Below are 10,113 nucleotides of genomic sequence, written 5' to 3'. Positions count from 1 at the left end.
CGGATCATGCTCCTTTGTTCTTCTCCTGGATTCAGCTTGATTCTCTTCCCCTCCCCCACCCCAGCCTTTTCCTGTTCCTACAGTCTTAGTTATCTCCCAAACCGAGGGGTTGGGGTAGCAACTATACATAGGTGTCCTTATATAATCAACAGATGTAAGGTCCCTCTCTCAGGGGCAGCTTCTTCCAGGACAAACTCTCATTCAGCAAGAAGACCTGCCTAAGGGTGAAATACCATCTATAGATGCATTTCTCCTTTCCTTAGTCCCAACAACCGTTTAAACATTCATCTTAATTCTACTTCTTAATAATATTCGTCATTTTGTATGGACACTGAAAGAGATATATTAAGCTTATAGGATGGCGCTCCTGGGGGCATCTCGCTATAGATCTCAGACTACGGTACTCAGACCAGATTAGTCTTTCCTAACCCTAACAGGGCCCTAATCCAGTTGTTACTTTTTGGATCATGACAGAATTTGTTCATGATCGTGCTCTTAACTTATAGTTAAGAATTATGGTGCTTGGCGTGGCCCATTTTGATTCCAGATTATTGATTCCAGGTATTCCTTGCCCTGGGTCCATCCAGTCCATCATTGGGACCCTGCTTTGGGGTGCTAGGAACTAAGGGCATCTGAGGCTTAAGTAGAGGAAACAGATGCCCAGAAGTGAATATTATTCGAAATCAATTAACTCCCAAGTTACAAAAGCGTAGCATTAACTGTCTTCCTGTGTCTATACAAAAGGACATTGCTCTCAAGTAACTATGCAAAGGACATAAGGAGGAGAGAAAAGCAATATTTCACTTTACACGTCACAGGTACCACTTAGGGGAAAAAGGTGATAGACCAGTTGGGACAGCAAAGCACAGAGAAGGAATTTACAGATAAACACAGAAAAACGGGAGTGCCTCAGGAGCACTGTGATAACTCTAAGCTGCCTGTGGCAAGGGAGACAGCACACACCAGTGTTATCCTACAAGCCCGAGCACAACCTCCTGTGCTCTCCACCCCATCCCTCACATCCCCCCTTGAAAAGAAAAGGATCATGTGTCTCTTCTAGTTTGGGGTGAGTCACACCCAGTGGACACAGCAGTTTCAGAGCCCACTCCTGGCAGTGCCGGGAGCAGCTTGCAGTCCCCCGGCTTGGAGCCCGGCCTCCCCTGGGCACAGCCCTCCAGCCCGCTGAGCTCTCTCTCTGGGCCCTGCGTATACTTTCAGATAAGCTTCCGGAATTCTCCTTTCCAGCACGGGAGAATCCCAGAAATGCTTTGGGTCCCTATGGTCAAGTCAGGTTTCCTTTAGAAAACCGTGAGAGGGGCTGACACATTCCTGAGCTGGGACGAGGGGCTGTGGTATAGCCGGGCACACGCAGCTGAAGCCACACACGCTGGGCACATGCGCAGTACACAGAACAAACACTCAGGTTTCCTCACACCTGCAAGTCCCCAGCTCCTGTTCCTCTGTCCTCTGTGAAAGGGGCACCTTGGGCACAGTGCAACCAACACTGGTGCCTGTCAGCGCGCCTGCAGCACGGAGAGATACAGGTGTGTCTCTCCGGCCGACGGGGGGTAACTGTCCTCTCCCTGCGTCCTGGCACCTTCCTCGCCCACAGGTGACAGGCATGCTCAGACTCCTTTCTCCTGGCCTGGCCCTGACCGGTCCTCCCCAACTCTTTCCGCACCCACAGAACTCACCCACAGAAGCTCCAAGCCTGGGTAGTTGGTGGGGGTGGGGGGTACTCACGACGGCTCTGCCCAGCACAGCTCCGAGCGGTCTCCTGCAGGGCAGCCCCTGCCAGGCCCTGTTTATCCTTCCCCAAAGCCCAGAGCTCAGGCCAAGTCTCCCTGTGGTCTCGATGTCAGTGTCATAAGTTCTGGGTCCCCTGGGATGGAGGGTTTGTCTGCTCCTTGTCCATCCCTGGGGTCCATCTCTACCCTTTCCCTCATGCTCGGTAATTAGCTGGGTCAAAAATACTCCTGAGCCCAGTGATAGGAAATGTGGCGTAATTAGTTAGAAGCGGGATTGGGGTGCAGGAAATTGTACAGTTGCCAAAGATGGATCCGCAAGTGGTCCCGGTTACCCAGACTTTATTCCGACTCTCCCCCCCCACCCCCACCCCTTTATCTTCAAAACTCAGGGATAATTTGTAAGAAATACCTCAGGGTCCAATCATTTCTCAGATTCCTTCCAGACTACATTACATTTTTATTATACAAGATATTTGAGTGCTAGAATCATTCTGGTGACCTTTGAAGTGAGGTGCATTGTCCAGAAAACATGAAAAATGGGCCTTTTAGGGCTTTAGCATCATATACGGATCTGGGTCTGGTCACTTGCATCTGAAGCAGTTCATTCAGTTCCTGGAGATGTTCGCTTATACTTGCATTTCTTTGCATGTGTATTTTTTTTTTTCCAGGTTCAATGCAACACAATGGCTCTGGCTCAAGAAACTCGAGACCTGTAGCCATGGCCCAGAATTAGCTTGAGTCAGATGCGTGTAGGCCCTGACCATCAGACTTGTACAGGTGCCTTCACAGTTTCCACAAATGGTTCCTTTCTCACTGTGACAATAGTAAAGTCAGGCAGAGGAGGAGAAACTGATTCTGACATTCTTCACCACCCGCCAGATTAGATTTGTTTCAGTAATACCTTTGTGATCTCTGCCTTCTCTATTGAGGCCAGTCCAGTCACTGGTATTGATTCTGTGGAGTGATAAGACCTAAAGTTCAGATAACATTGGGTTTAGAGCTCAAGTACCAAACAAATCCAGTAGTCTTAAGGAAAAGTTGATAAAAATAAATGATTGAATGAAGCCATAAAATGCATGATGGAACAAATATTTATTCTGGGTTTGGGGGCCATACCCAGAGGAACTCATGCCTTTCTCCTGGCTCTGCACTCAGGGGTAACTCCAAGTGGTACTCAGGGTACCATATGTGGTTTTAGGGATTAAACCAAGTGGTACTCAGGGTATCATACCTGGTTTCAGGGATTAAACCAGGGCCAACCATTTGGAAGGCAAGTGCCTTAGTCACTGTTTGATCTTTCCGGCCCAATTGAACAAATATTTACCAGATTATTACAAATAATTGAAACCCACTAGCGAGGTGGGTTTTATTTATTCTCCTCACTACACACCATCACCCTCTATGTCAGAGTTAAACCTAACGACTTGATTCCATAGAATGGAATATAAAAGAATAAAGCAGAGTGGGCCCGAGGAATAGTACAGTGGATTAGGCTCTTGCTTTGCACGGGGTCAAGCCCAGTTCAATCCCCAGCATCTGGCCCTCTGAGCACCACCAGGAGTGATTCCTGAGTGCAGAGTTAGGAGTAACCCCTGAGTACTGCTGGGTGTGCCGCCCTCCAAAAAAAAAAAAAAAGGAAGAAGAAGAAAGCATAGTAACTTTACAGAGGAGATGACCAACCCCATCTTGCCTGCTACCCAGTTTCACATTATCATGATAAATTTACCATATAGTCTGGTAAATTGTGAGAGAAGGACACTTAATTTTGCATATACTGATTGTTTCTAGAAATTTCCTTAAAATTTTGTTCTTTGGTAGAACACCCAAACTTATCCAGGGTAGGAAAGAACAATTTCTCAGTATTTCCTTGTGTCTCATTACCTCAAGTTTTGAGCACAGTTAGGTATCTTGTAAAGCTCTCAAAATTTGGGTTTAGTTAATGTAAGTGGAGGATATTTGCTTTAAAATACCCAATAAGAAATAAGGCTAGAGAGTAAATGTTGATTCAGTCAGCTTAGTGGGTTAGATTTTTTTTTTTTCTTTTTGGGTCACATCCGGCGATGCACAGGGGTTACTCCTGGTTCTATACTCAGGAATTACTCCTGGCGGTGCTCAGGGGACCATATGGGATGTTGGGATTCGAACCAGGGTTGGCCGCGAGCAAGGCAAAGGCCCTACCCCCTGTGCTATTGCTCCAGCCCTGGCTTAGTGGGTTAGAGCGTGGTGCTATTAATGAAAGGATAGCAGGTCCAGGCCCCTAAAGGGCCAGATATGTTTTTGTGTTGTGAAAAGAACTTAAAACTCGGACTTGTATTTGTTTATTTATTTACTTTAATATAGGAGTACTGCTATTTATTCAGCCATTGATTAAGCTGATTGAATTGCGCCTAAACTCCATATTATTAAAAAAAAAGTTTTTAAATTGAATATTCATGAGATAGACCATTATAAAGCGGTTCATACTGGGTTTCAATCATACAATGATCCAGCACCCATCCCTCCACCAGTGTACATTTCCCACCAACAATGTCCCATGTTTCCCTACCACCATCCCCCAATACCCTCCCTCCCAGCCTCCCTCTGTGGGATACACTTTCCTTCTTCCTCTCTCTCTCCTTCTGTTTTTGTGCATCATGGTTTGCAATACAGGTGCAAAGAGGTCATGGTGTTTGTTCAGGGCACTTGGCATTTTTATCCGGACAGTAAGATTGGAGTAGCTTTTCAATTGGGTGGCCACTTTGGGGTGCAAATGTAACTGTTGAGGCTTTCAGAAGTACAGGGAGGTGGGGGGAGGTAGCTCATCCTGAGCCCTGAGAAAGCCTGGAGATTTCAATCACAAAACCCACATACTGGAATTTTCAGCAGATTATATCTTAGTGAGTTCTGTCCTGAGACTATGGAGTCAGGCTGGGGGTATGGCAGTGATTTTGGATTATGGAAGCAAGCGGCTGCCAGGGGCTCTGCTTGGGCCAAGCCAACCCGCCTCCCTCTGATTTATTCTCCTCTGTTCAGCCGTGCTTGGGTCCAAGATTAAACAACAGCTTTTGATCTCCCTAGAGACCAGTTATGGGTTTCTGAAATAAGACCAAGAAATGAGCTTGTATAGCTGAACCGGAAATGGTTTGTGGGTGTGGCTCACTCCCACCTAACTTTTGGCAATTTAATTTCTTGGTAAAGTTGGCTGCAAGTTGTTGGCGTCTGGCCAAGGCACAGCAGCAATTTTGGGGTATCAGGAAGCCTGAGGGCACGATCAGACTGCTGATGTACTTGCCCTGCAGGTACAGGCTGACCTGCTGGTGGCACCTTACAGGCACATGTATTTAATCTTGGTGGGTAAAGAGCTGCAAATGATGATTTTGTCCTGTAAATCCACCAAGAGGATCCCCTTGAAGCCAAAAGAAGTAAAGCAGAAGGTTTTCCTGACTCCTTCCTTGAAGACTAAAGGTTTTCCTACCCTTCTTAATTAGCTATTATCATGCATTTTTATTTATTCATCTCTACCCCCATCTCCTGCAATGAAATGTTGCTTTGCCTGGGAGGGAATTCTGAACTCTTCCCACCCCCCCATACACACCATTTAAAATTTTTTGAATCACTGAACTTAGAAAAGTCCCAAACTACACTATAAATGCTCAAGAAATATGTTAACTGGAAAGTGCATGGATATTGCCACACTGCTGTCACCCCATGGTGTAATTAGGTGATCATCAAATCATTTCTCTTTATTCTTCCATCCTATGGACAGAAGTATCAATGATCTACTAAAGCTTGTAGTTTTCCTTATATTACATTCTTCACCCCCTATTTCCTTAAACCACTGGAAAGTGATTTGACCATTCCCTGCCGGCATTGGGTCAAACAGCAAAGGGTACTAATGGTAGGTTTATTATTTATTTTGGCAGTATTTACTCCTTGTTCCACTTCCAGTTCTTCAGTTTTAATATAATACATGAACCAAAATAAGTTAGACCAAGGTATAAAAGAAAGAAAACTACTCTCTCCAACATATGAGCTTCAGGTTTTTAGGGGCTAAGACAGAAGGACTGCTTGCTAACTACCCCGACTGAGCAAGGTAAGTTCCGATCTGCCCACTTTTCAAAGCAAGATCAAATCTTATTCACCAAGCACAGCTGACTTAACAACTTCCAGCTTTTAGCGAACACAATCAATGCAGCTTGCAAATCAATCATTTCATCTAAGTCATTGCTACACCTGAAGGATGCATGAAATAGTCCTGTTGAGTTTTGTTTGTAGTTTCCCGTGTAATAATGGGAAGTTCACCATTCATTTCATTCAAACTGGTGAGAAACCAAATAAAGACAGCAACGTCCTCAGCCAACGCCGATTACCATTTTCCAATTGATATATAGCAAGCAGCCTGCTCAGTTACTTCATAAACCTTGGCTCTTTCTTTGTGCATTGTTTTTATGTTTAGCAAAACGTCTTGGCTGATTTTTGTCTAGATGACCTCAAAGGGTTCCAAATGTTTTGCTGACGGTAACCATCCAACAAAACTCTGCCCTCTCTGAGGCTCGAACTCAGGACCTTCAGATTATGAGACTGACGCGCTGCCTACTGCGCTAAGAGGGCTACTGAGCTACAAGTCTTGCATTTAAAGTAAAACTGCAAATATACTTTCCCAAACCGTGCTCTTTTATGTTTCCCACTTAAAACTGCACAGCTGCTACTACTTGAAAATCATTCCATTCAGTGCTGCACCAAAAAGAGTTCACTCCAGGAATAGAACTCCGGGAATAATGGAGCCTCTGCCTTCCTGGTGCTCACTCAAGGGGTACACCTGCCTGCGGTACTAGGGGACCTTTGCTGGTCTCCTGTTACTCTTTTTCCAAATCTACCTTGTGAGGTCCTTCACCCGATTTTGAGTTACTGCAAAATAAGCAACTTCTACACTCCCCCCTTCTACCAGAACTAAGTTTGCCAACAAGGATCAGAACAGTAAAACTTGGAGAATGTGGGCATCGATCCCACCACCTCTCGCATGCTAAGCGAGCGCTCTACCACCTGAGCTAATTCCCCACCACTCTCACTTTCTCCTTTCACCCATTCTTTCAAGATTAAATGCATCAGCTCTCCATTATTTTATTTGTGATTATTTCGAACCCAAGGAAAATAAAGTAATGCAGAACCTTGTCCCAGAACGCTTTTCCCATCTTCTTAAAATTGATGTGGGGCAAAAGCTCGCCTGCCCCCTAAGGTCCATTTAGGGAGAGAGAGGGCAAAGCCAGAGGAACCCAAGTGTGCATGGGATAAAATTCCGGAAATGGAGGTGTAGAATAATAATGGCTCTCCTCTCTAATGATTTTGGATGTTGGGACAGTGAATTTGGACACTGTAAGCAAAAATTGGTGGTGAATAAATTTAGGCTGAACTATAACTGAATCTGCTTTCTAGTAACATTCCAACAGAGACCAGGAAGAGAGGCTGATCCTTAAAGGTCCCGAGAAACTGTACATAGTTAAGAAAGACAGTGAGTTAGACACTTTCTATTCACTCACTAAATCTTCATGACTTTCTGCGGAGACTTTGCTCTGGTGGGGCGCGCTGCCATAAGGTGGCCACTAGATGGCACTGTTCTACGGCCTATGGACACGAAGCTTTCAAAACCTGATCCCGGGCCAAGAAATGTCTAAGTCCCAAAAGGTCCACCTCTTCTGATCATGGAGGAAAAAATATCTAATCAAGTAGCATGGCACAGGAGAGGATAAGTTAGGTTTTCATTTTATTTAACAACCTTATATGTCAGGGTGATTTTTAGTGTGAAAATTCTAATATTGGTGTTTAAAGTGACTGTTTTTCTATGTACCAGATGCTAACACATACCTGTTTCAAGAAGAAAATTAATCCAGCCAACAAAGACTCCCAGAAAACATGTATTGTAGCCGTCCCTCTTACAAAGAGCAGGCTTGGTGTGGCTATCAGGAGCAGCACACATTATTGGAGAATCCAAATATTTCTGTTTTGGAAAAGTGAGTGGTGAGAAGATTTTGGGAATGGGACAAGATTTCAGGAGCAGAGGATTTGAATGTTTAGTTGTTTGTTACTCATCGACTTGGCTGTATGGGAGAGAAAGCAGAGCAAAGTTTGTTTACACGCCTCTGAGGGTCGTCCCGGAACTGGGAGGTATCTGAGGGGATCATATCAAGCATCTGACATCGGAAATGCCCGCCACGGAGTTTCAGAATGACAGTTTCAGGCTTCAATGAAAGAGACGACAAAGTCTTCTAGTCTCCTAATGAGTTTGGGGGGGAAGTTGGATAACTCTGTGGCAATTATTAGTCATGTCCCCGGAAACACTAGACAGAACAGACTAAGAGACTGGTTTCTGGCAATTCTGCGGGTTCCAAGGTGGCTGCATACAATGCAGCGATATTAGTCAGTACTTAGCTGCAATCACCTTGCTAGAAATCTGGATAATTTGGATAGTGAAAACTAACTATGAAAGGGGAGAGAAGAATCAATTCAACAGTGGGAATGGCACTGCAATTTTGGTGGTGAACCTATTGATGAATCACTGTAAGGGGAGCTCCTGAAGACAGACTTACGCACTGTAGGAGCATGTGGGGGAAAGATGATCACACTTATTTTTTTAAAAATTGAATCACCAGGAGTGATTTCCATGTTTGAGTTTTAATCATACAATGATCAAACACCCATCCCTCCACCAGTGCACATTCTCCACCACCAATGTTCCCAGGATACCTCCCCTTCCCAATCCTTTCCCTGCCTCCATGGCAGACAATTTCCCTCCTACTCCCTTTCTACTTTTGGGCATCATGGTTTGTAAGACAGATACTGAGAGGTTATCATGTTTGATCTTTTATCTACTTTCGGCACATAGATGGTCACACTTTATTCTTCTCTCAGCGTCTTCTTTCTGAAATAATTGATCACATGGAATCCAGCCTTACAGTCTTTACAGAAATATGTTGAGGGTGAGAATGTGTTTCTGTTGGAGATAAGAACATTCCTCAGTCCATAGTGCATCAGAGGCTGCCACGAGGTGTGATAAGCCCATGCGTTCATATTTTGTGAAGATTTCTGGAAATGTTTTGTGAGAGAGACACAAAGAAAGAGATTTGTGAGGGGGAAGAGGGGAACTCCAGGCAGTGCTCAGGTCTTGTTCCTGGCTCCAAACTCAGGGATTACTCCTGGCGGTGCTTGGGGGACATGCAGGGAACTGGGCTACCCACACGCAAGGCATGTGACTGACCCTCTGTGCTATCTGGTCCGGAGATCTTTTTTACCTTGCCACTTCTCCTTCTCCTTCCTTTGTGTCACAGTGATTCAATAAAATAAAATAAAATAAAACCCAAACAAACAAAAACACCAGAAAAACAAAAAACAAGTAAATAGTGGAGTAGAGCAAGGATTGGCAAAGCAAGCATACATATTAGGGAGAATGAAAAGACACGTTGGAAAGATTACTTCTTAACCATTGTCTAGAGCTCATGAAAAGCCCTAGGACTCACAAATAAACCTTGAAAGAGAGCAAAAAGCTGCAAGGATGCCTCCACACCCCGCCTGAGCGACGTCTCATACTCTATGCCAAGGAGGTACCAAGAGTAGCACACCACATTGGAGAGGGTGTAAAGTAGAGGGCAACTGATCTCCATTAAAAAAAATATATATATATATGTATATATATATATATATATATATAAAAGCACACAAGGCTCAAACTGTAATAACATGTTAGTAGTAATCTCTTATACAAGGATTTAATGGCTCCAAGGTGAGATACAACAATCTTAGAGGAAAGCGCAAAGCACTTTCCTCTAAGAAAACCTTTCTGAATCATTTTTAGCGGATTACTCTTAACAAGCAACACAAAATAAATTATTTAGAATCTGCCTTTAGGGCAGGCTTGGATGGTGGTGGGAAAGTTTTAAATAATGGTGGTAGCAAGGTATAATTGTAATGGGTTTGGTGTTAGAATGCTGAATGTAATCAATTATTGTGACCATCTTATAAAATAAAAAATAAATTAAAAAATTTAAAAAAGAAAATACTTAGAATAGCAGGTATGAGGACTCTCCTGAAAAATTAAAGCTGAGTTTTATATATATATATTTTTTCTTTTTGGTTCACACCCGGCGAAGCACAGGGGTTACTCCTGGCTCTGCACTCAGGAATTACTCCTGGCGGTGCTCAGGGGACCATATGGAATGCTGGGAATCGAACTCGGGTGGGCCACGTGCAAAGCAAACGCCCTACCGGCTGTACTATCACTCCAGCCCCTGAGTTCATTTTTAAAAGCTTTTATTAACAGCAAAGCTGATACATGTATCTTAAATGTAATATTAAACCCACTATTCCCTCGGTGCCCAAAGAAATCCGTACTCAA

The 10,113-nt window shown here is 44.1% G+C and overlaps 2 non-coding genes across 2 annotated transcripts; both read right to left on the bottom strand.

The window, feature by feature from the left end:
• Window positions 1-6,265: 6,265 nt before the first annotated feature.
• TRNAM-CAU (transfer RNA methionine (anticodon CAU)) lies at window positions 6,266-6,338 on the bottom strand. Its single transcript has one exon. It is a non-coding gene; the product is annotated as a tRNA-Met (tRNA).
• Window positions 6,339-6,712: 374 nt separating this feature from the next.
• On the bottom strand, window positions 6,713-6,785 carry TRNAA-AGC (transfer RNA alanine (anticodon AGC)). The gene has a single exon. It is a non-coding gene; the product is annotated as a tRNA-Ala (tRNA).
• Window positions 6,786-10,113: the final 3,328 nt, after the last annotated feature.

Source organism: Sorex araneus, chromosome 2 (genome assembly GCF_027595985.1).
Source record: "Sorex araneus isolate mSorAra2 chromosome 2, mSorAra2.pri, whole genome shotgun sequence".
Taxonomy (NCBI): domain Eukaryota; kingdom Metazoa; phylum Chordata; class Mammalia; order Eulipotyphla; family Soricidae; genus Sorex; species Sorex araneus.
The sequence above is the reverse complement of the archived record's forward strand: the minus strand, read 5'-3'. Positions and strand labels throughout refer to the sequence as shown.